The 25,103-nt window shown below is 36.2% G+C and overlaps 1 pseudogene; it reads left to right on the top strand.

Moving 5' to 3' along the window:
- Window positions 1-568: 568 nt before the first annotated feature.
- Window positions 569-4,718, top strand: LOC119251386 (receptor of activated protein C kinase 1-like; annotated as a pseudogene).
- Window positions 4,719-25,103: the final 20,385 nt, after the last annotated feature.

The raw sequence follows: 25,103 nt of genomic DNA, 5'->3' as shown, positions 1-25,103 counted from the left end.
GTCTCGTTCATCCAGTTAATCATTATTCATTTACTACATTTACTAATCCTTTACTAGAGAAAGGATTGCTCTAATGTTGACAATTACAGTAATACAAACAAAAGAAGGAGCAAAAAGGAACTGAAAATGAGAACAATATAATTTGTCCAAAATTAATCCCAGGTCTTTCTTGTTGGGCCAGAGTGTGAGATTTTGTATAAGTGGTATTGATATGCATTCTCTGTTGTTTGCAAATATATGGAAATAGTTTGTGATAGCTAAAAATCAATGGAAGAATATGCTGTTAAAATTATGAGGCACATTTGGAATATGGTTTAGGGGTGTGACCAGAAGACCATCTGTCAAATCTTCAGATAATGAAAGTATTGGTCTGGAAAGTCTGTTTAACATGCATTACAAATGCTTGGCAGAATCATTTTAGTCAAGCTAAGATTTTTACATGTCGGGGTTTTTCTCCTCTTCCTTATTTTGGGATTAATCAATGGGTTTCTTCATTTCAGGGAGTAGAGAGTAATTTTGACTGTTAGCCCAGTATCTGCAGAAATTATATAAATTGTTTCTTACAAGGATGGTTATAGGAACTAACGAGGTTCCAACCAAGACTAAAATCAAGACCAAAGGCAAGATTAGGCATACCCCTCAGCAGGGTTTCTCCAGCTTCAAAGTCACCTGCCTGGCTACCCAGGACAGAGCAGTTAAGACTGTGAGGTATAGTGCCTCCCCTAGTGGCACAGGCAGTTGAGCACAGCGCTCTGAAGCTGTCTGCAACTCCTGCAGTGCCGGTTCGATCCTGGCCATCTGGCGAGGGTCCCACATGGCACTGCAGACCTCTCCTTTCGTGCCTGCTGCTCCCCTCAGCAATGTATTTCGTCAGTCTGCCTGTTCTGTTCCCCACTCTGTCTCTGGTAAATCCTCTCACCATCCCACACATCTGGCCTGTATCCCGGTTCTTGTATAAATAAATAAATAAATAAACAAACACATAAATAAATAAAACTTTAAAGACTGTGAAGATATAAAGGGATAAAGAATATTCTAGGAAACATGAAGAGACAACTTTGCTGAGAATATGAATAATACAATTACTTCGTAAGTACCCTCTTGACAATTTATTGATCAAAATCAAAACCAACATTTATTGAGTGTTTATACAATGTTAAACTGACATACTGTTTCACATACAATATCTCATTAGATATTTACAATGTGTTGTGAATTTTGTATAATTTCCATTTTATAGATGAGAAAAATGAGACTTAAATGGATAAACTGAAAAACGATAAATCTAGACTGAAACCCTAAAAGTCACTATAAACTAGAGTGCAGAGAGGGTTGAGCACATAAAGTATGCTGCTGTCCTGACAGTAATAATTCCAAATACAAGCATGCAGTGCAGATAAATGAGCTTGTTCATTGCCATGCAAACCCCTTTGCACTGTTGTCCTCTTCACTGACTTTATGGTCATCTATTGTACCGGCCTCTCCCACAATCAAACAGAAAAAGCAAGTCATTCTTATTAAATGACTAGTGACTGGGGTTGCATTTGTGGTTTTAGAAAACCTGCGGAGAAAAGCAAGCCCTTTGTTTTGGAGATTTTAAAAAATGATACCAAATTCTGTACCTTAAAAGAATCAGCTTTAAGGGCCTTCCCTGGTGGCGCAGAAGTTGAGGGCTGGGCTGTGAGGCTGCGCCCAGCCTCTGCTGCGCCAATTCGTTCCTCGGCCACCAGCGAGGGTCCCACGAAAAAAAAAAAAAAAAAAAAAAAAAAAAAAAAAAGAATCAGTTTTAAGACATTATTAGTCTGATTGAAGGTCAGAAAATTTCTCCATTTTTTAAAACTTAAATGTCTCTGTAAGTTCTTAAACACACAAGGGATATTAAAACATTGAGACCTGTATTTCATAACCCACTTTATTAAAACTGATCCAAAGGGGGAGAGGGACTTTAAAATTTCACAGTTTTGACATGGAGATGAAATTTTAATGGTTATCAATAGAGCTGAAATCATGAGAAGTTTTCATAAACATTACAAATTGAGATGAAGATAAGATACCTCAAATATACTGAGCTTTATATAAAATTTCAAACCAGAAACAAAGAAGATGGTAGTAAAAAGTTATGAATAGCAGGTAAAAGAGGCTTCTGACCACAAGATTCTCCAGAATTGTTTCATAAGTTTACATACTGGAATGATAGGTAGAAGTCATAGTCTTCTAACTTTATGTAAAAACTTTATATAAAACACACACACAAAATTAAAATGACTAGCTAATATAACATACATAAGGAAGTCTGGACTGGCTTCTCTACATCTATAAGATGGCAATAAATTTTATTTGGTGTAATCACAGAGTAATGAGCTTTAATTTCTTCACAAGTAAGCTCTTAGTTTTTATAATGTAATTTCAAAGGTCATCTTGCTATATTCCTTGAAATAAGAGTATTTAGAAAAATAAGGAACAGGAAATAAGGTAAAATTAAAAGACTCTACATAACTTTACTCAAAGACCAAGAGTTACAGTTAACTACTTTATTGATTTTATTGGCATAAAAGAAATTAATTTTATCGGTATGGCAACACAACATCTTTACAATCACAAAAATAATATTGTGGATCAAGAACACTCAAATAATTGTGGTGAAGTGCTAAATAGCAATGTTACAGACAAAGGAGCAGTTGGGTAGCTCCTCAGAGGGATCCCAACCTCTCCCACAAAACAAAGTGAATAAGCTAACTTACCCAGTTACTGTCCAGTGTTCCCATAGCCAGGAGTCAGAGGGATGGACTGAGGGAAAGGGTTCTTAAGGTTTCCTGATCAAGATTGAAAACAGGGATCCACAAACACTGGTGAGAGCAGGTAAAGCATCAGGGTTTACTGATTAGCAAAAGAACAAGAAAAGAGTGCACCAAGGAGATGCCAAGATGGCACCTACTTGTGACCCTGAACTGGGATTATTCCCTAGTGCTTCTTGCCTCTGAGACCAATACTGTAAGGATGTTTTTTGGGATTCTTTCACCTATGGGTCAGGTGTTTTCCAGACCAAAAGAAAGATGTTAGCAGCTGACGGTCTAATGGGGACTTTAATGCCGCACTTAAATCAATAGGTGGATCTCCAGACAAAAAATCAACAAAAAACACAGACTTTAAATGATGCATTAGGACATATGGATCAATAGATATATTGATATTTGTATATATCAATATAGAAAATACTCCACCCACAAAAAAAGTATAGATGTGCACTATTTTCAAGTGAATATGGAAGATCCTCAAGGATAGACCATGTGTTGGGGCACAAAATGTATCAAATTAATGTTCACTGAAATCATATAAAGTATTTCCTTTCTGATCAAAATGATATGAGAATAGAATGTAAACACAAAAAGTAAGGGTGAAAACCTCAAACATGTGGAAACTAAGTAACATGTTAACAAGTAGTCATTGAATCAACCAGGAAAAGAAGGGACAAGTAGAAAATTACCTGGAGACAAATCAAAATGAAGATATTATCTACAAGAACCTAAAAGATAGAGTAGAAAGAGTACTAACAAGGAAGTTTATAGTAATACAGGCCTGCATCTAGAAAGAAGAAAAATTCCAAATATATAATCTAGCCTTACACATAATGTAAATATGAAGAAATAAGGTCAATATATGAGGAAATAAAAATATTAGAGTGGAAATTGAATAGAAATCAGAAAAACAATACAAAATATCAAGAAATCAAGAGTTGTTTCTTTAAAAAAATAAATAAAAATTGACACATCTTTACTTAGGCTCACTAAGAAAAAAAGAGACAAAACTAATAAATAGAATCAGAAACAAAAGATGATAAATTACAACAGATGCAAAATATCATAAGAAACTACCATAAATATTTACATGCCAATAAGTAGTCAATAAATTAAAAAATTCTAAGGATGATATGACCTCCCAAGACTATATCAGGAGGAAATAGACAATCTGAGTAAAGAAATTGAAGCAATGTGGTGCTTATCTCTTTGAACTATCCAGACTCATCCTTGTTGCTACAGAATCCCACAACCCCCAACTGCAATCACCATGACTAAGTTGACAACCTTTGTGGCACCTTTAAGGGGTAACTGATCACCCCCACTTCACAGTTCCTGGACATGATACCTTCTGCCTCTCAAAATAAAGCTATCATCATATGGAAAAATGACCAGGGATGAGAACAATTATGGCATCCCTTAGCATGCTCTTTGGAGTCAATTTCGTTTAGTTAGTGATGTAGTCACTTTTCAGATGGCCAGTTTTCCCTCTCAGAATGCTGGGATGTAACTCTGCAGCTCTATGATCTCACAATACCCACTATCAGGCACAGATTTGTAGGCCAAGAATAGTCTGAGTGTGGTGTTCTCCTCTGACAACCAGCAGATAATCTCTGGTTCTTGAGATAAGACCACTAAGTTATGGAATACTCTGGGTATTTGCAAACACACCATCCAGGATGAGAGCCACTTGGAGTGGGTGTCTTATGTCTGTTTCTCACCCAACAGTAGCAATTCTGACATTTTCTCCTGTGACCATGACAAGTTAATTAGATATGGAAGCTCTCAACCTGTAAGCTGAAGACCAGTCATTGGCCACACACAGTAGACCTAAACACTGTGTCTCTTAGATGTGCTTCTGGAGACAAGGAAGTTGAGGTCATGCTTTGGGACACCAACCAACCTTTATATGCTGCATCATGAGGACATATGTCCTGTAATTTAGCCCAAATGGTTATTTGCTCTGTGCCACTATAAGAGGAAGAGCAAAGAACACCCTTTAAGTCAGAGAGTCACACTCACAGCCAACTCAGTGGTAGAAAGTAGAGATTTCAAAGTTCAAACCCTGATCTCCTGTGCAGTTAATGGGAAATAGGGGTGGGGCGGGGTTGTCGGCAGTTTAAAAAAGTTGTTGGTACATTGGCAGTTAGAACACTGTTGAGGAGGGATGTGTATGGAGAAGCTGCCAGGTTGCCATGTATGGTTTTGTCTTGAACCTTGGTCTCTGCTCAGTGAATGCTATCTAGTGTTGGTCAGATAGCATGTGGTCACAGGCAAACCAATAAATTCTCTTTCTCTCTCCCTCTCTCTCTCCTCTCCCAAGTTTTGTCTCCTTGTAAACAAACCCCATTATTGCTTTTCCCAGTGTGTCTCGTTTTGAGTCATATCCTGAAGTAGTTATAGAAAGCAGTTAGGTGAGGACCCACAGCCTGAGTTATGCCCCTTGGGTTTACCCAGTTTCAGTTTGGTGCCCAGTGTGGGATCAGACACCTGTGCTTGGGAATTTTCCATGTCTTTTCCTTTAAATGGCCACTATATATGCATTGCAGTTGTTGGAGACATGGCAGAATTTTCTCTCTCTAATTTAGAGGAGTCCTTGGCTTTCAGTATGGTTCTCCATGCGTGTGTATGTGTGTGTGTGTGTGTGTGTGTGTGTGTGAGAGAGAGAGAGAGAGATCTATGGTTTTCTCTAGTTTGGGAGGAGGTGAGTTTTTATTTTGGCTAAGAGTTTGCATAAGAACAATTTTGGTTGCCTTCCATAAACCATACTTAGAAAAAGCAGAAGTCTATTTGACGGTACAAAGAAGAAGGGAATAATTTTCTCTTTACCTCAAAAGTTGTAATGGGGAGGAATGGGAAGAAGGACCACCACTTACTGGTAACTTTGAACCCCATCAGCAGAAACTCCCTTTCAAGATGCCAGTGCCCCTACTTAGGAGCTGCACAGCCTTCACAGGCCTCACTGACCCTCAAGATAAGACTAGAATGGCTTCTTCTTATCATATAAGATGGGGGCAAAGGAGCTACCCTGGGGTAGTATCACCAATTACCAATGGGTGGATTGAACCAAGCTGGGAAATCTTCCAGATACTATTGGTCACACAATCTCTTTTCCAATAGGGACCTCAAACTGGAGAAACTTGGGCCTCCCCGGTGGTGGCGCAGCGGTTGAGTGCTGGGTTGCGAAGCTGCCCGCAGCCTCTGCAGTCCAGATTCGATCCCCGGCCACCGGGTGAGGGTCCCACATGGCCCGCAGACCTCTCCTGCTGTGCCTGCTGCTCCCCTCAGCAGTGTACTTCGTCAGTCTGCCTGTTCTGTTCCCCGCTCTGGCTCTGGTGAATCCTCTCACCCTCCCGTGCTTCTGACTGTACTCAGGGCTTGTATAAATAAATAAATAACTCTTTTAAAAAAATGGAGAAACTTTGCTTCTCCATGCTGTGAAGATCCTTAAAGGATGACTAATTTGTTTGCCTCCCATCAGCCTACTTGGGCAGACACACAATTCATTATTAAATACATTATTAAATACATTATTAACATATGATGAGTGTTGAATGGTTTTAGGTAAGGTTAGTGAAGAGAATCATCATCTGCATCAGGTCTAGAAACCCCAGAAAAGAGGAAGCTGTCCGAATGGTAGATTCTAACCCAGGTTCTCCATTGCATTTTTGACTCTCAGTTGTTATGTTCTGTCTTTGTTAGCATTTGCCCTTATGAGAGAATGGCCCACACTTTGCCCTGCTTCGTGAGGTTTGTATCTAATTCTCACAACCCCCAAACTGAGCTCAGAATTGTGCTTCTATAGACCCAGCTAAATCCATAACCAATCTTAGATGTCTTTGTGTAGAAATAATCTTCCAATGCTTTGTTGGCTCCTTCCAGATATTTGCTCTTCAGACTTTCTAAAAATCCCCCTAGCCTCCTCCTCACTTTATCCATGCCCTCTCCCCCTCTATTAGCCTCTATCCTACAGTCATAATTCTAGAGTTTGTTTTGGTTTAGTTTTGTTGGTTCCTTTATTTTGCCTAGTATTTTATCTTTCTTTATAGGAATCCTAGAAAAATCTCTCAGTTTTAAACAATGAAACATAAAATAGTGTCTGTATCAAATTACTTTCCTATGAATAATAAATTTTCCCCTCCTTAGTTTCATGGATTAAATAATAAAAATGTCAGCTGATTCATAGCACAGGTATTTTTGCTAATCATTAGTTGTAGATGATTTATGGCTGCAGGCATTTTTTTTTTCTTGACATTGACAGTATTTGTATGATTTTTTAAAAAAGGTAATGAATAGGAAGAGAATGACAGACAGACTCTGTATTACACTTGATAGCAAACTCATGGCAAACAGTGATGGGATAACCTGCAAACTTTGGGAAACTGAGATGTATAGATTATTACTTTGAGAACAATCTGCCTGTTCTGCTCCCCACTCTGTCTCTGGTGAATCTTCTCACCCCTACACCTCTGGCCTGTACCTCAGTTCTTGTATGCATAAATAAATAAATCAATCTTAAAAAAAAAGAAGTGTCCCTGGTTCAACCAGCATTCTGGCACCAGCAGGTTGGAAGATGGTTTTCATACTTAAGTGAACACAGACACAAAACATAAAAAAGTGTCAGAAATTAAAATGCAAGGATGGTTGCACATAGGATTGTTATGTCAGAGGGAGACATGGGCTAATGTCAATTGGGGAAGCAGAGCCAATTTTCTTTATATGAGGTAAGGATTTAAAATAAAAAATATCTCAGTGATTCTCCAGTAATTCCTTTATCATTGTTGAACTTTTTTTCCTGTAATTCATAGTGGTCTCACAATAGCGGAACTACACCCCACTGCTTCAGTCAGAAATAAAGCAATTTTTCTCACTTGCTTTCCTATTTGACTTTCTTTCTTTCTTTTTTTTTAAGATTTATTTATTTATTTATACAAGAACCAGGGTACAAGGCCAGATTCGCGGGAGGGTGAGAGGATTCACCAGAGACAGAGCAGGGAACAGAACAGACGGACTGACGAAATACACTGCTGAGGGGAGCAGCGGGCGGCAGGAGAGGTCTGCCCATCATGTGGGACCCTCGCTGGCCAGCTGGGATCGAACGGGCGCTGCAGAGGCTGCAGGCAGCTTCACAGAGTGGTGCTCAACCGCCTGCGCCACCACGGGAGGCCCTTCCTTCCTTCCTTCCTGCCTTCCTGCCTTCCTGCCTTCCTGTCTTCCTGCCTTCCTTCCTTCCTTCCTCATGATTTATGCACCTCTAATTTATTCCTTTCCCTAGTTAGAAAAACCTTTAGAATTCTTATAGAAAAGATGTTCTCTCCAACATCGGATTCTAGGTGCTGGTCCTCAGAAACTGTCTGTATCCTATTGCTTCTAATCCCTTCCCTGGTCTCTATATTAACCTTCATACCTCTGGTTTTCTTCCATCATGGTTTGTACAACAAGGACTTTTATAGTCAGGTGAGAACATTCTAAGTATTGTTTCTTTCCTAACATTAATCACACATAAAGGAATAAAAGAAATGGGACCTCTTCCCTATCTATCTATCTATCTATCTATCTATCTATCTATCTATCTATCTATCTATCTATCTATCTATCACATGAAGTCTTTTTCTTTTGTATAGAAGAACTGGGGTACAGGCCAGAGGTACAGGGGGTGAGAGGATTCACCAGAGACAGAGTGGGGAGCAGAACAGGAGGATCTACTGAAATACACTGCTGAGGGGAGCAGGCAAGTCAGGAGAGGTCTGCTGCGCCAGGTGGGTTAGCTACCGGGCCTGGGATTGAACCCATTCCAGAAACTATTTTTAGGCCACTGGGGAGGCCTTCTTCCTTATATTCTTAATTAAGTACTTTTCTAATAATATTGTTTAAAGCAGGATAAAGACAATAATAATAATATTTATACTGTAAGTCAAAAGATTCCAGTAAGGTTTCAAAACATAATTCTCTTCCTTTCACACCAGTGTCCAAATAGAAGCTTTATTTTTCAAAAAACAAAGTAATTATGCCAATTACACTTTTCTTTTCTATTTCAAAACACTTTGTTATACCAGAGAATTTATATTGACAACATCTTTTTTATTCCTCCTTTGTGTGTCTTTTTTTTTAAATTCTATCTTTTTTTTAATGAGTAAGTTTGATTTACAACACTGTATATGATTTAGGAGGTTGGTCACAACTCTTTAGTTGTACGTTACCTTACCACACCCACCACCTAAGCAAATAATACTTCATCACAGCTCATTGGTGCTTTTTTTTTTTTTTTAACATTTTGAAAGAGAAGGTTATTTAGGAAAATGAAAGGAGAAGACTTGCACAGACACAAGAGGGCAGAAAGAGCTGCTGCTGCTGATTTGCAAAGGGAAAAATTTTGTGAAGAGAAACACCTGCATAGTCACAGGTAGTCAGGAGAGCAGCTTTAAAAAAATACTTGATCTAGTAAATGAGGATTTTATGAATTTGTTACTTTTTGCTAAGAACCATCGTTTGGCTTCCAGTATTTTCATAGTTATTTATCCCTTTTATTTTATAGATTTCTGTTGCTTTGTAGAAATTGGCAAATTGTTACCAAAGCACTCAAGCTAGTGTAAGTATTTCCTTTTTTTCTACTTTGTATTCACTTTTCTTCTGGAATATATGCTTCAGTATAGTAGTGCAATTATTAATGTCTTTTCTGTTATGTCTACCTTTTTAAATTGGGTTGTTTTTGTTGTTGTTGTTTGCTTTGTTTGTATTACTTCTACCATTTTAGAATTAGATCCTATTTTATCTAATTTATCATTTGACTTTTTAGCTTCAACTCTTTGTATTATTCTTGTATCATATTCCTTTAAAATACAATAACCTGGCAACCACATAGGTCCTTTGATGATTTATGATATAATTATCATCAAACAATGTTAAACACACCACATGACAATGTTCCAATGTTCCAGGTATCGTTAAACAGATATTATGTCTTTCATATGTAAAACACTTCTATAGCTTTACATTTTTTTTTGTATCTAGATATTTACCACCTCTGATGCTCTTCACTTATTTTTGAAGCTCTGGCTTTTTCTGGTATTCTTTCCCTTTAGCCTGAAAAATTTCCTTTATCATTTTTTGAGGTACAAGTCTGAGGGTGATAGTCTCATGGATTTCAAATGCCAGAAACTATTTTTATTATTCATCAATCTTAAAAAAAATCTTTTTGCTTAAATCATAGATCTGGATTAAGAGGTTTTCTTACATGTTTTGCTTTATTTTACTTCCTTCAATACTGTAAAGCTGTTTTTTTCACTGCCTTTGGTCTTCCAAAGTTTCCTTTTTAAAAAAATAAAATTTTATTCATGTGACATTGATTACAATACTATATAAATTTCAGAGTTACCTCTTTATCCTCATGTGTGATTAAGCCTCCCCTTACCCATCATGAAAGCACTAGTGCCGTTCCCACTAGCAGATTGACCATCTCTCCCTGTTATTTCTTCCATTCTCACTTCCCCCTTCAGGTAATTACCATATTTTTCAGTAGAAAAGTTATTTTTGTCGAGATGTTTTAGCTTCTTTGTTTTTATTGTTATAGTCCACATAAGAGCAAAACAACTAGTAATGGGGCAGCAGACCTCTCCTGTCTCACCCGCTTCTCCCCTCAGCAGTGTATTTCAGTCATTCTGCCTGTTCTGCTCCCCACTCTGTCTCTGGCTAATCCTCTCACTACGACCCCACTCCTGCACCTCTGGCCTGTACCCTAGTCTTGAATGCAAAAATAAATAAATCTTAAAAAAAACCCAATAATTATATTTCCATTCTTTTTTTTTCAAGATTTATATATTTATGCAAGAACTGGGGTACAGGCCAGAGGCGTGGGAGGGTGAGAGGATTCACCAGAGACAGAGCAGGGAGCAGAACAGGCAGATGGACCAAAGACACTGCTGAGGGGAGCAGTGGGCAAGGCGGGAGAGGTCTGCGTGCCATATGGGTTTCTTCCCGGCCGGGAATCAAACCCACGCTGCAGAGGCTGCGGACAGCTTCATAGCACTGCACTCAACCCGCTGCGACACTGGGGAGGTCCTATATTTCACTTCTCGACTTATTTTGCTTAGCAAAATTATCTCAAGTTAAATCCATGTTGTTACAAAAGGTAAGATTTAATTTTTATAAATATTAGTATTCCATTGAGTACACAACAGTGTTTTTACTCAGTCATTTCTTGAATATTTAGGTTGTTTCCATGTCTGGCTATTGTGAATAATACTTCTGTAATGACGGGTGCACTTATTTTTTCAAATAGTGCTTTCATATTCTTAAATTAAATACTTTTGAATTGTGTTGCTGGGTCATATAGTATTTTCATTTCTAAAGGAATCACCATATAATTTTCTATAGAGACAGTACCAATTTACATTTGACTGTGAATGAAAGTTCCTTTTCATTAGGTCTTCGCCAACACATGCTGTTCCTTTCTTTTTTTTGGATATAGGTTATTCTCACAGGTGTGAGGTAATATCTCCTTGTAGTTTAGATTTGTGTTTATCTAATAATAATTGAGGTTGATCATTTTATATGTGTGTAATGGACTTTCTGAATCTCTTCTTTAGAGAAATGTTTGTTTATTCAAATCTTCTGCCCAATTTTTGATTTTTTTTAAATTAGATGAGTTCTTTATAGATTTTGAGTATCAGTTCCTTGTTAGATCTATGATGAGCAAATTTCTTCCCCTAGTTAGTAAAATATCTTCTCCTTTTTGTGGTGATTTCTTTCATTGTATAAAACCTTTTCATTAATAGTTTGTAATAAAGTCCTATTTATTTATTTGCTTTTGTTTCCTTTGCTGTTGGGGTTGAGTCTCCAGTGACAGCTCTGTGAACAGTGTCCAGAAGGACATCACCTAAATTTTCTTCCATATATTTTATGGTTTCAGGTCTTATATCCATGTCATTAATCTATTTTGAGTTAAAGTTTTGCATCATGTTAAATAATGATCTAGTTTCACTTTCCCATACAAAGCTTGTTTGATTATTATCCTTCATAACATAAAGTAATAAGTGAGATACTCATTTTTCTTTTCTTCCCTATATTGCACCACCAGGATTGCTTTGACTATTTAATGCCTTTTATGGTACCAGAGATATTTTAGAATTGTTTTATTTCCTTGAAAAATTCCACTGGGATTTTGACAGGGAGTTCTTTGAATTTGTAAATTGCCTTATGTAAGAAGGACATTTTAATAATATTTATTCTTCTAATCCATGAACTTAAAATATCTTTTCATTATTTTATCTCTTTGTCTTACCATTTTCAGCTTGCAAATCTTTTACCTCTTTTTTTTCAGTTTATCCCAAGTTGTTTATCCTCTATGATATGATTGTAAATTGGATTGTTGCCTTAATTTCTCTTTTTTCTATTTCATTGCTTATAAAAATGCAGCTGATTATTTTGTAAATAGATATTTTTATTCTGCTATTTTACAGTATGTATTTATTATTTCAAGTAGTTTTATGATGCAGTTTTTATAATATCTGTGTATGTTATCATGTCATCTACACATAGCAGCAGTTTTACTTCTTTTCCAGTTTTGATTCTTTTTCTTTTCTTTTTTCTTTCTTATCTAATTAAGCTCAACTATGTTGAACAGTAATGATGAGAATCACAATCCTTTTTATATTTCATTAAAGTTTATAGTTACTTTCTGTAAAGAAGATGAGATTGTTTGTAATCTAATTAATCCTCTATATTTGGTTATAAATGGTACTGCTTACTATAAATGTCTATAAAATTCACATGGATATCTTGCTTAAACTAAAAAATTATGAAATCTAACATGACAGATGCTGATAAAGTAACTGTGGAAAAAGTTCCCCAATTCTAAATTTAAGAACTAAATCTTATATTGTTTTTTAAGAAATAAAATTAAAAATAATTGTGTGTTACACTTCCTAGAAAACTCATTCAAAAGTTATGTGATACCTGAATAAATAAGTACATTTATTTTACTCTTTGTTTTACAGAGACATTATCTAAAGAAAAAAAGTGAGTAGCATTTATCCCCCTACCTTTATATTATTTTGTATTTTGTGAAGAAGCAGGTTTTGAATATGATTTTTTATATCCTACACTTCAGTCAACTTTTTCCTGGTGTCTGTAATAATCAAATCAAAATTTTATGTTCAAATTTTAGAGGATTATATTGTCTTACAAACTTTTATAAAGGAGAAAAGGGCTTATCCTATTTATTTTCATGCAATTGAAGATGAATGGTTCAGGTGTCATTTTCTGTCAAACAAATTTTGACAGCTTTAAGAAAGATTAAAAAAAAAAGAGGTAAATGTATAACCAGAATAGGTTAGTACTATGTAATCCATGATAGGGAAGATTTATAAGGACAAGATTTTTTTTAAATGTGTATTCAATTTCTGAAGAAAGTTAAAAGGAGGATATATATATATATATATATATATATAACAAAATGATTACTACAATACAGTTAACAGTTCTATCACATAATTATAATATTGTGTATATTATAAGAAATTATAAGATCTCACTTAACAATAGTTTTGCTAACTATAAACTTAACAATATAATTTTCTTTTTAACTATAGTCACCATGTAATATTTTATATTCCCTGGACATATTCCTCTTATAACTGGAAGTCTATACCTTTTGACCAACTTTCACCCATTTTCCAGATATCCCCATCGCAGGTAACCAAGAATCTATCATCTATTTCTATGAATTCACTTTTTTTTAGATTCCACATATAGGTGAGATCATATTTGCCTTTCTGTGGCTAAATTAGTTCACTTACCACAATGCCCTCAAAGGTGATCCACATTGTTGCAAATAGCATGATTTTATTTCTTTTTTGATGTCTGCATAATATCCCATTACACATATAAACCACATTTTCATTAGCCATTTGAACATCAATATACATATACATTGGACAGATGTATACCTAGAACTTAGACTACTAGATCATAAGATGATATTGTTTTTAAGTGTTTGAGAAACCTCCATACATAATGGCTGTTTCAATTTACATTTCCACCAACAGTCTCTATGTATTCATTTTCACCACATCCTAATCTGAACTTCCTATCGATTTTCTTACTTATAGTCATTCTATAGGTGTTGGATGATATCTCATTGTGATTTTCATTTGTTATTTCCTTGTGATTAGTGATGTTGAGCACCTTTTCATGTACCTACTGGATACTTATTTATCTTTTTATTAAAAAAAATATTATTCAGGTCTTGGGCCCATTTTTTAATTGAGTTATTGGGTTTGTTTGTTTTGCTATTGAGTAGTATGCATTCCTTATGTATTTTAGATATTAACTCCTTGTCAGATACATGATCTATATATTTTTCTCATTCTGTAAATTGCCTTTTTCTTTGTATTTTTTCATTTATCCTACTGTGCAGAAGTTTTGTAGGTTGTTGTTCTTTTGCTTGTAGATTTTTATTTTTGATTTTGTTGTTTGTGGTTTTGGTGTCATATTGAAAAAATCATTGCCAAGACTAATGTCCAGTATTTTTCCCTGGGTTTTAATTTAAGAGTTCTGTAGTTTCAGGTCTTATATTTCAATATTTAATCCACTTCAATTTACTTTTTATAATTAGTGTATAATGTTCCATATTCATTCCTTTGTATGTGAGCACCATTTATATAGAAATTTATCATTTCTTCCCATTGAGTATTCTTGGATATTTTGTCAAATATTAGTCAATGTGAATGTATTTCTGGGATCTTAATTCTGTTCCTTTGTGTGTATGCCATTGTTGCTGTTTTCTTTGCCAATGCCATATTGTTTTAATTACTATAACTTCATCATACAGTTTGAAATCATGGGATATAATGTTTCTAACTTTGTACATTTTTCTCAAAGTTGCTTTGACTAATCATGTTCTTTGTGATTCAATACCAATCTTAGCATCATGCCTTAAGATATTTTATCTATATCCCCACCCAAAGTATAAGATTTTTCCTTTCTTGATACATCTTCTGTATCATTTTTTGTTTGTTTGTTTCTGGTCATTTTGTTATGGGCCCTCCTCACAGGTATGAAGTGATGTGTTGTCACAGTTTGATTTACATTTCTTTGGCAAGTCAGGATGAAATTTTGTTTCAAGTGCTTTTTGTCTATCTTTATGTCATCTTTGGAGAAATGTCTATTTAGTTTCTCTGCCCATTTCTTATTGGGTTATTTGTTTTTGTTTTTTGGGTTTTTTTTGGTTAGTATGAGCTCATTGTAGAACTTTGGTACCTTCCCCTGTAAAATGTATGGTATGCAAATATTTTCTCCAATTCCATAGGATGTCCCTCTGTTTTAGTCATGGTCTCTTTCAGTGAACAGATTTTTAGTTTGAAATAGCCTCACTTGTTTATATTCAGTTTTGTTTTACTTGTTGCTGGGGACATATTCAAAATGATATCTCTGAAGTTTATATCATGGACTGTTTTGCCTGTTTCCTTGTATGTATTTTATCATTTCAGGCCTTACATTCAAGGTTTTTAAATATTTTGAGTTGATATTTGTATATTGTGAGAGAGTTTAGTTTCATTCTTTTGCATGTGGCAGTCCAGTTTTCCCAACATCATACCTTTCCTGTCCCATTATATATTATTTGCTCCTAGTTCATAGGTTAAATTTCCATATAGATCTGGGTTGATTTCTGGGTTCTCAATTTTATTCCATTGGTCTGTGTTTCTATTTTTGTTCAATTACCATGCTGTTTTAATTATTATGGCTTTATGGTGTAGTCTGAGGTCTAAAAATATAATACTTCCATTTTCCCCCTTTTTTATCAGGAGAGCTTTGGCTATTTGAAGACTTTTGTGGTTACATATGAGTTTCAGTAATGGTCATTCCATTTCTTAGAAGAATGCGATTGAAATTTTTATTTGGATTACATTGAATCTATTGATTGTTTTGGGTAAGATGGCCATTTTGACAATATTGATTATTCCAATGCATGAGCAAGCAATAGCATTCCATTTCTTCATTTCTGCTACTATTTACTTAGGTAATGTCTTATACTTTTCCTTGTACAGGTCCTTCACCTCCTTTGTTTTTATTTCTCCTAGGTATTTTATTTACTCCAAATACATACATGTAGGAAGAAAAATTTAATTAATTTATTTCCTTACATTGTTGTTAATTTCTCCCCATAGGTGTAATCCCCATATTTCTCCCACCACCATAGTACCCGTGATCTACCTCCACCATCCCCCCCTGAATTCTTCCTTCCCTGTTTTGACTCCTCTCCCTTGCTCTCATCTGCTGTGTGCTTCATATCTATGGTTAGTTTAAAGTTTTGTCTTATGCCTGACCCTTTGTTTCAGTTCCACATGTAACTGAAACCATATGATATTTGTCTTCTTTTCGACATTTCACTTAGCATAATCCCTTTCATCTCCATCCATGTTGCTGTAAATATCATGGGTTGATCATTTTTGATCATTTAGTTGTATCCCATTGTGTATATATACCACATCTGCTTGGTTCATTCACCTGTTTTGGAGCATTTAGGATGTTTCCATAGCTTGGCTATTGTAAATAGTGTTGCAATAAATATAGGAGTGCCATTTACCTTTAGCATTAGTGTTTTTCTATTCTTTGGGTAGATTCTTAGGAGTGGAATAGCTGGATCATATGGTAGATCCATTTTTAGTAATTTGAGGAACCTCCACACTGCTTTCTATGGGCCATTCTCACAGATGTGAGGTAATATCTTATTATGGTTTTGATTTCCATTTTCCTGATAATAAGTGATGTTAAATATTGTTTGATATTTCTGTTGGCCATTTGCATTTCTTCTGCCCATTTATTGATTGGGTTGTTTGCTTTGTTTTTGTTGAGCTGTATAAACCCTTTGTAAATCTTTGATATCAGTCCCTTATCAGTTGTATAGTGTGCAAATATTTTCTCCCATTCAGTTTGGTGTTTCTTCATTTTGGCTGGTGTCTCTTTTGCTGTAGAGACATTTTTTAGTTTGATGTGGTGGCAGCTGATTATCTTCTTTTTCGTTTTCCTGACTTCTGGAGATGTGTCCAGAAAGATGTTTCTGCAGATTATGTATTGGGATGTTTTGCCCCTGTTTTCTTCAATGCATTTTATGATTTCAGGTCTTTCATTCAAGTCTTTTATTAATTTTTAAGTTGATTTTGTGTATGGTGTGAGATTGTAGTCTACTTTCATGCTTTTGTATGTGGCAGTCCTGTTTTCCTGGGCCATTTGTTTAAGAGGCTCTCCTTTTTCCAGTGTATATTCTTTTCTCCTTTGTCAGAGATTAATTGACTATATATATGTGGTTTTATTTCTGGGCTTTCAGTTTGAGTCCATTGGTCTGTGTGTCCATTTTTGTTCCAACGCCATTCTGTTTTTCTTATTATGATTTTGTGGAATAGTTTGAAGTTTGAGAGTGTAATACCTTCATTCTTCCCCATTTTAGTCAGGAGAGTTTTGACTATTTGTGGGTTTTTTTTGTGATTCCATATGAATTTCAACAATATTTGTTCATTACCTCAAAGAATGCCATTGAGATTTTATTTGGAATTGTTTCAAATCTGTATATATAGCTTTTGGGAGGATGGCCATTTTGATAATATTAATTTCCTGATCCATTGAGCAGGGAATGTCTTTCCAATTCTTTGTCTTCTGTTTCTTTTAACAGTGTTTTGTAATGTTCTTTGTATAAGTCTTTTACCTCATTTTTTAGGTTTATTTCCAGGAATTTAAATTTTTGGTATAATTGTAAATGGGATAGTTTTCTTAATTTATTCCTCTTTAGATTGATATTTGCCTATAGGAAGGCTACTTATTTTTGTGCATTGATTTTGTAAACTGCTATTTTACTAAACTGGTTTATTTTTTTCAATGAGATTAGGTTGTTTCTTTGAGTTCTTTCTTGTTTCTTGATGTGAGCCTCTATTGCTATGTATTTTCCTCTTATTACTGCTTTTGCTGCATCCCACACATTTAGGAAATTGGTGTCCTCCTTGTCATTCAATTCAAAGAATTTTTTAATTTCTTCTTTGATCTCCTCATTAGTCCTGTGGTCTTCCAGTAGTGTGGTTTTCAATCTCCATGAGGTAGGAGAGTTCCTTGCCTTCTTTTTATGGTTTATTTCTAGTTTGATGCCTTCAAGATCAGAAAAGATGGTTGGTATTGTTAGGGGAAAAGGATGTCCTAAAGCTAATTCCATACAGGCTTTGTGGACTCCACCCCCACCCCAGGCCAGAGCCAAAGACACTGGGAACTCCAAATCCCATCACCACCAAAGGGAAGGTGGCTGGGACCTGAGGGTGGGGTTAAGCAGCCAGGTTGGTATAAAGACAGACACATGGACTTTGGAGGGGTCACCCATTTTGGCTCTTCGCCAGCTCACAGCATCCGGCCAGCTCAGAGAGTGCTTTTGGGTTTCCAGGTTGGCGGATCAGGTAGGATGCATTAAAGACTTTATTTCCCTATTTTCTCTCCTGAGTTGTTTTTCCTTTGAATGTTATCTGTTTCTTCCCTATTGTCAGCTTCATTATTTTTCCTTGCCCTGGATTCTTGGGAGCTTTACTATTATGTGTCTTGCTGTATTTTTCCTTTCATCATGGAAGTTTGGTGTTCTTGCTTCTTGTATATCAATTTTCAGCTCCTTCTTCACATTTGGGAAGTTCTCTTCAATTATCTCCTTGAATATTTTCTCTGTTCCTACATCTCTCTCCTCTCCTTCTGGGATTCCTATAACTCTTATATTTCCTTTCCTCATGGAGTCAGATAGTTCCCGAAGTTTTTCTTCGGTCTTTTTCCTTCGTACTTCTCTTACCTTTTCTGTTTTGGTTCTTTTTATTTCTGTGTCTTCAAGAGTACTTATTCGTTCTTCCATTTCATCTATTCTGCTTTCATTGCTTTTCCCAGCATTCTTTAGTGCCTCCATTAATTCTTTGATCTCCTGCATTTCTTTTACTTCCCTCTTTAGGGACTCAATTTCATTCTTCCGATTGTTGATTATTTTTCCCTTATCATTGTTTTCCTTTATGGCTTCTGTCAGTTTTTTAATCATGGGAATTTTAAATTCTCTTTCTGGAAGGCTCAGAAGTTCTTCCAAGTTACTGTCATTGCAATCTGGGGGTGGTTTTCTTTTTGTGGTGTGCTTTTTTCCTGAGGAGTTGCTAGGTTGTGTGAGGTACTTCTACTCCCTCCTGTTTGTTTTCTAATTTACCATATGCATTGGGACACTGTGTTGCTGGGACTGGCCGGCATCTTGAGTGAACTTCTCTGCTCCCCTCTGGCTTCTCCAGGAGCCATCTGTCAGTTTCAAGCAGTCTTTACTGAAGAAAGGTCCCTGTTCTAAAATGCCAATGTGGGGACATGCTCCCCTGCGTGCCAGGTCTGCCCTGGCGGTGGGTTCCCGTTCCCCCTCTGGGCTTGGACTGCAGGCCAGGAAGGGCCTGGCATGGGCGAACTTCTCAGCTCACCTCTGGCTCCCCAGGGAGCCTTCTGCTGGTTTCAGGCAGTCTTTATTGAAGAAATGTCCCTATTCTAAAATGGCGATACTGGACGTACTCCCTGCATGCCCGGTCTGCCCCGGCGGTGGGTTCCTGCTCCCCCTCTGGGCTTGGACTGCAGGCCAGAATGGGCCTGGCATGGGTGAACTTCCCAGCTCACCTCTGGCTCCTCCGAGAGCCTTCTGCTGTTTTCAGGTAGTCTTTACTGGAGAAACGTCCCTGTTCTAAAATCCATATATGGCATTTAGTGTGTTGAGATATGTTTCATTTATACTCATTTTTTTGAAGGTTTTCATCATAAATAGATATTGGATCTTATCAAGTGCTTTCTTAGCATGTATTCATATGATGAATTTTTATCTTTCCTGTGTTGATGTGGTGAATTAAACTGATTGACTTTCAGATATTGAATCATCCTGTGTCCATGGTATGAATTCTACTTGGTCTAGATGTATGATCCTTTTAATGCACTGTTTGATTTGGTTTTCTAAGTGTTTATTGAGGATTTGCACATGTTTTCAAGAGGGAAATTGGTCTGTAGTTTTCTTATTTTGTTTTGCCAACAGCCAGGTGAGGGCTCCCTTCCTATAAATTTTATTTCAGGTGCATACCACAGTCCTCTGTCTTTCCTTAGAGCATCTCCACTCCTTTCTGCAGCACTGGAGGTAAGGATAGATACACAGAGGAGGAAAATCTTCATCTTCACTCAGTGGCCAGAGTGAATCTCTTGCTGAATCTCTTCCATTTCTTTTATTATCTACATATCTTTGGTGCTTCAGAAACATACTATACTTTCATGTTTAGGTTACTGAGAGGAGAAAAATTAGATCAACATATCCACTGTTGAAATGTACCATCATTTTCTGGATAACATATTTGAAATTAATTCCTTGTGATCTGTATGCTTCCAAGTTGGTATGTACCTTATGAATAATGTATATTTTCAACTATTCAAGGCAAGGAGTAAACATTTTCTATCTGAAGTTCATTCATTTTCCCATATCATTCCCAAGAAATATATTGATACTTGCCATTATTGATGCTTGCCAGACTTATCCTCCAAGTTCTTTGCCCTGATGGTCTAGGTGTGAGTAAAATCATATTTATGGTACTTTAGAGAATATGGCATTAAAGTTCAATGACAAAGACTGAATGAATTGATTTTTCGACCTATCTCTTTCTTTGTTTTTCAGGTATGGATATAATAGAAAATGGTAAGAGTCATTAGACATTTTCACACTTGTGCACATAGATTTTCTGTAATTTTTTTGTTTGTTTTGAATATGTATGTATTGGATATGTTTGAAAGCATCATATTAAATTGATTATCATAAAGAAAGCAATGTCTTAAATATTTCTTGTATTTTTATTAATTTTTTTCATTTAAAAATTTTTTATTAATTAAATTTTCTTCTTACATCATTGTAATCACAATAGTTCTCCCACCACCTTATCACCAGTGAACCATCACCATATTCCCTTGTGTTCTTATCGTCCCTGTTTTGCCTTCCCTCCCACACCCTCCTGTGTTGTATGCCTCAGTTCTATGGACAGTTTGCTAATTTTGACATTTTCTTGACTTTTTGCTTGGTTTCTCTATATTTCACATATGAGTGAGACTGTTTGGTATCTGTCTTTTGCCTTCTGACTAATTTTGGCTAGCACAACCCCTTCCAATTCCATCCATGTTGCCACAAATGGCATGGGTTCGTCAGCAAAATAAGCCAGAAAGAAAAAGAAAAATACCGGATGGTTTCACTCATAGCAGGAGTTTAGAAAACCTAAATAAGAGACCAGGAAAAAGAATAACTATAATAAAGAAAAAAATCAAAATCAACAAGCAATTATAAATCAGAGATACATTACGGGGTGGGGGGAGTGGGGAGAGGAGGGTGTGGGGTCAAAATAAGAAGGGTGCAATTGTATGGGGAATATTTTTATTAATTTTTAATTGAGGTAATTTTGGTTTTAAATAGTGTACATTATTCAGAGTGTACATTCAAATCATTTCAAATGAATGTTACCACAGTATACCCACCACCAAATCACCTGTATACCTCTACCATAGATCATAGACAATTCCCCACTTTGTTCCCCAACCCACCCTACCCCTCTGGTAGGCTCAGTTCTACAGTTGGGTATATATCTATTTTTTGTGGTGACTGTAGCTCTTCCTCCACCAAGGCACCCATAATCCTCCACCATGTCCATTGTGCTCTACTCCTTCATTATCGCCTTTCCCCCACCCCCACCCTCTCTGAATGCCTTAGACCTATTGTCAGATTTCAGGGATTGGTTTTAATGTTTATCTCTGATCTTTTGTTTGCTTTCTCTATATACTATATATAAGCAACCCCATTCAGTATTTATCTTTCTCTTTCTGGCTTATTCACTTAGTATAATCCCTTCTAGCACCATCCAAGTTGCCACAAATAGCTTAAGTTCATCTTTTTTGATCACTAAGTGTTATTCCACACCTTTTTTTATCTATTCATCTATTTTTGGACACTTAGGTTATGTCTGTGTGTGTATATATATATAAAATAACCTATTTATATAATGTACATATATATAGGTTATTATAAATAGTGCTACAATAAGCATAAGAGTGTAGTTTTCCTTTTGAATTAATGTGTTGTGTTATTTGGATAGATATCTAGGAGTGAAATTGCTGAGTTTTGGTGGCAGATCTATTTTTAATCTTTTTTTCAAAGATTTATTTATTTACACATACAAGAACTAGAGTATGGGCCAGAGGTGTGGGAGTGAGAAGACTCACCAGAGACAGAGTGGGGAGCAGAACAAGTGGATCTACTGAAATACATTGCTGAAGAGAGTAGCAGGAGAGACAGGAGAGGCCTGCTGAGCCATGTGGATCACCTCCCTGGCCTGTCGGGGATCTAACTCATGCTGTAGTGGCAGTGGATATCTTCATAGTGCTGTCTTTAACCCCTATGCTACCAGGGAAGCCCCTATTTTTAATCTTTTGAGGAATCTCCACACTTCTTTCTGCAGGGACTGGGCCAGTCTACATTCCCACCAACAGTGGAAGAGGGTTCCTTTTTCTCCATACCCTTACCAGCACTTGTTTCTGGTCTTTTTAATAAAGGTCATTTTCACAGGTGTGAGGTGTTATCTCACTGAAATTTTGATTTGCATTTCCCTCATGATAACTTATGATGAATATGTTTGAAATGTGCCTCTTGGCTATGAAACTGTAAAATCCTATAAAAGTTGATAATGGACATTATATCTTAAGGAAAAGTTATTGATTACATATCTCCCAATTTTGAAGACAGCTAACATGCTGAGTAAAGTTTATTTATCCAGTGTCCTTTCAAAACCCTCTGTAAATTCTTATATCATTTGGTGGTCAAATATGATCTTGAGGTTTATTTTTCCACACCGTTGAGCATATTAACCAAGTTTTTTCAGGTGCATGAATATTTCCATGAGTATTCTGGAATTTTTATTTATTTATTTTTATTTATTTATTTATTTTAAAGATTTATTTATTTATTTTTGCAAGCACTGGGTACAGTCAGAAGCGTGGGAGGGTGAGAGAATTCACTGAGCCAGAGCGGGGAGCAGAGCAGGCAGAAGGACCAAAGTACACTGCTGAGGGGAGCAGCAGGCGGCAGAAGAGGTCTGCGCGCCATGTGGGACCCTCCTCCGGTGGCCGGGGAGCGGCCGGGGATAGAACCGGCGCTTCAGAGGCTGCGGGCAGCATCACAACACAGCGCTCAACTGCTGCGCCACCGGGGAGGCCCTGGAATTTTTATTTTTTTATATATATATTTTTTTAAATAGAGGCATGTTTTATTTATTTGTTTGTTTTGTCTATACATGCACTGGGTACAGTCAGAAGCGCGGGAGGGTGAGAGAATTCACCAGAGCCAGAGCGGGGAGCAGAGTAGGCAGAAGGACTGAGGTACACTGCTGAGGGGAGCAGCAGGCGGCAGAAGAGGTCTATGTGCCATGTGGGACCCTCCTCTGGTAGGCGGGGAGCAGCCGGGGATAGAACCGGCGCTTCAGAGGCTGCAGGCAGCTTCGCAACCCAGCACCCAACCGCTGCGCCACCGGGGAGGCCCTGGAATTTTTATTTTTATACACACAGCCTTTCTGACTATTCTTACATGTTTGCATCTTGAATGACTCAATTTTAATTTTACAAAATAAAATTATTGATACATATTTGAAGAATGATTTTACATCACATAATTTTTAAAAAATATTTATTTATTAATACATACAAGAGCTGGGGTACCGACCAGAGCTGTGGGGGGTGAGAGGATTCACCAGAAACAGAGTGGGGAACAGAACAGGCAGATTGACTGAAATACATTGCTGAGGAGAGCAGCGGGTGAGTCAGGAGAGGTCTGTTGTGCCTTATGGGTCGCTTGCTCCCTGGGCTGCCGCGGGATTGAACTTGTGCTGCAGTAGCTGTGGAGAGCTTCATAGGTTGCGTCTTAACCCCTTGCACCACCAGGGAGGCCCATATCACATAAAATTTTCAATTACTGTATGTTTCTGTCTCAATTTATCTAATGAAAATTATGGCAAATAATTAACTTGGGATGTTTCGTTTTCTGTGGAACAAATATAGTGTTTGATCTTGACCATCTTTCCTGTATTTTTTTCTAGCAATTAATTTACTTCAAATAATTCAGTTCACCAATATATTGATTAAATTTTTATAGCAAGATTAATGACACTAGTAGTACAAGCAGAATTTTGGACAGAGAGTGAATCATATTCCAGCTCTTTGTGTGGTGCTTTTTTTTCCAATCTTATTCCCATTGGTAAAAAGTGATGTATGAAAGTTAAACCACATTTCTTCAGATTGATGAGATAGTCTTTCAAACTTACAGTTCTAGTTCTTAGAAATGTGTTAGTTAAGACCCCAGAGAAAACTATGAAAATGTTTGAAAATTGTTAACATCTTTCCTTTCTGATATTGTGAACTCATTTTGAATTAATTATTGCTTTCTTTCTTTTATGTCATCAATGAATGTGAAGAAGAAAATGGTAAGTTCTATTAATATATTTTCTTTTTGTACAGAGCCATAAGTATATTTTAACTGTAATTTTCTGCTCAGCTCCCAATGATCTCTTCATAACTACAACAGAAATATTTTACATGATTTTCTCTCAAACCCTTTATTTCCAGTTGAAGGATGCATCAGCATTTGATTTTTATTATTCTGAATTATTGATTCTTTTTATTTTTGTGGCTGTTATAATCCATGCAGATAAAATTTTTGAGTCAAGTAAATTTTATTTAGCATGCATCCTTAGGTTCTGATATTTTCAAAGTGGTAGATGTGAACATTTATCCAAGATAGCTCAGATATTTCATTTATACTATATTTGCATATAATTCTCATCTCTCTTACTTTATTGGGCTTTAATTAAAAATAATTTTAAACATTAGTAAAATCATAAAATCACATAGGCTATGCATTTATCATTTGACAAAAATGTAGTGAATACAGGGATCCAAAAAAGCAAAAAGAAAGGAAAGTTCCTGTAAAGAAACATTACAATACCTCTAAAATTACAAATGTGGCTATTTTAACATTGTTTGTTGTTAAAAAATTAATATTGACTCTATAATTCAATTTAAATCCAAATAACTTCATAAAGCTTACACATTGATGAATAAAAATTTAAGTAATACAAAAAGATGAAGAAGATATCTGCTATTCCTAATGTGTTCCCTCAGTTCAGTAAATTCTCCCCTATGTGCATTTTATTTTTGGGAAAAATATCTTATGCACATAACTGGGCTCTCACCGTCTGTATTTTTGTATGT

The sequence above is a fragment of the Talpa occidentalis genome, unplaced genomic scaffold (assembly GCF_014898055.3).
Source record: "Talpa occidentalis isolate TD23 unplaced genomic scaffold, MPIMG_talOcc4v2.1 talOcc4.2, whole genome shotgun sequence".
In the NCBI taxonomy this organism is placed as follows: domain Eukaryota; kingdom Metazoa; phylum Chordata; class Mammalia; order Eulipotyphla; family Talpidae; genus Talpa; species Talpa occidentalis.
Note: the sequence above shows the minus strand (reverse complement) of the source record. Positions and strands in the feature narration are given on the sequence as shown.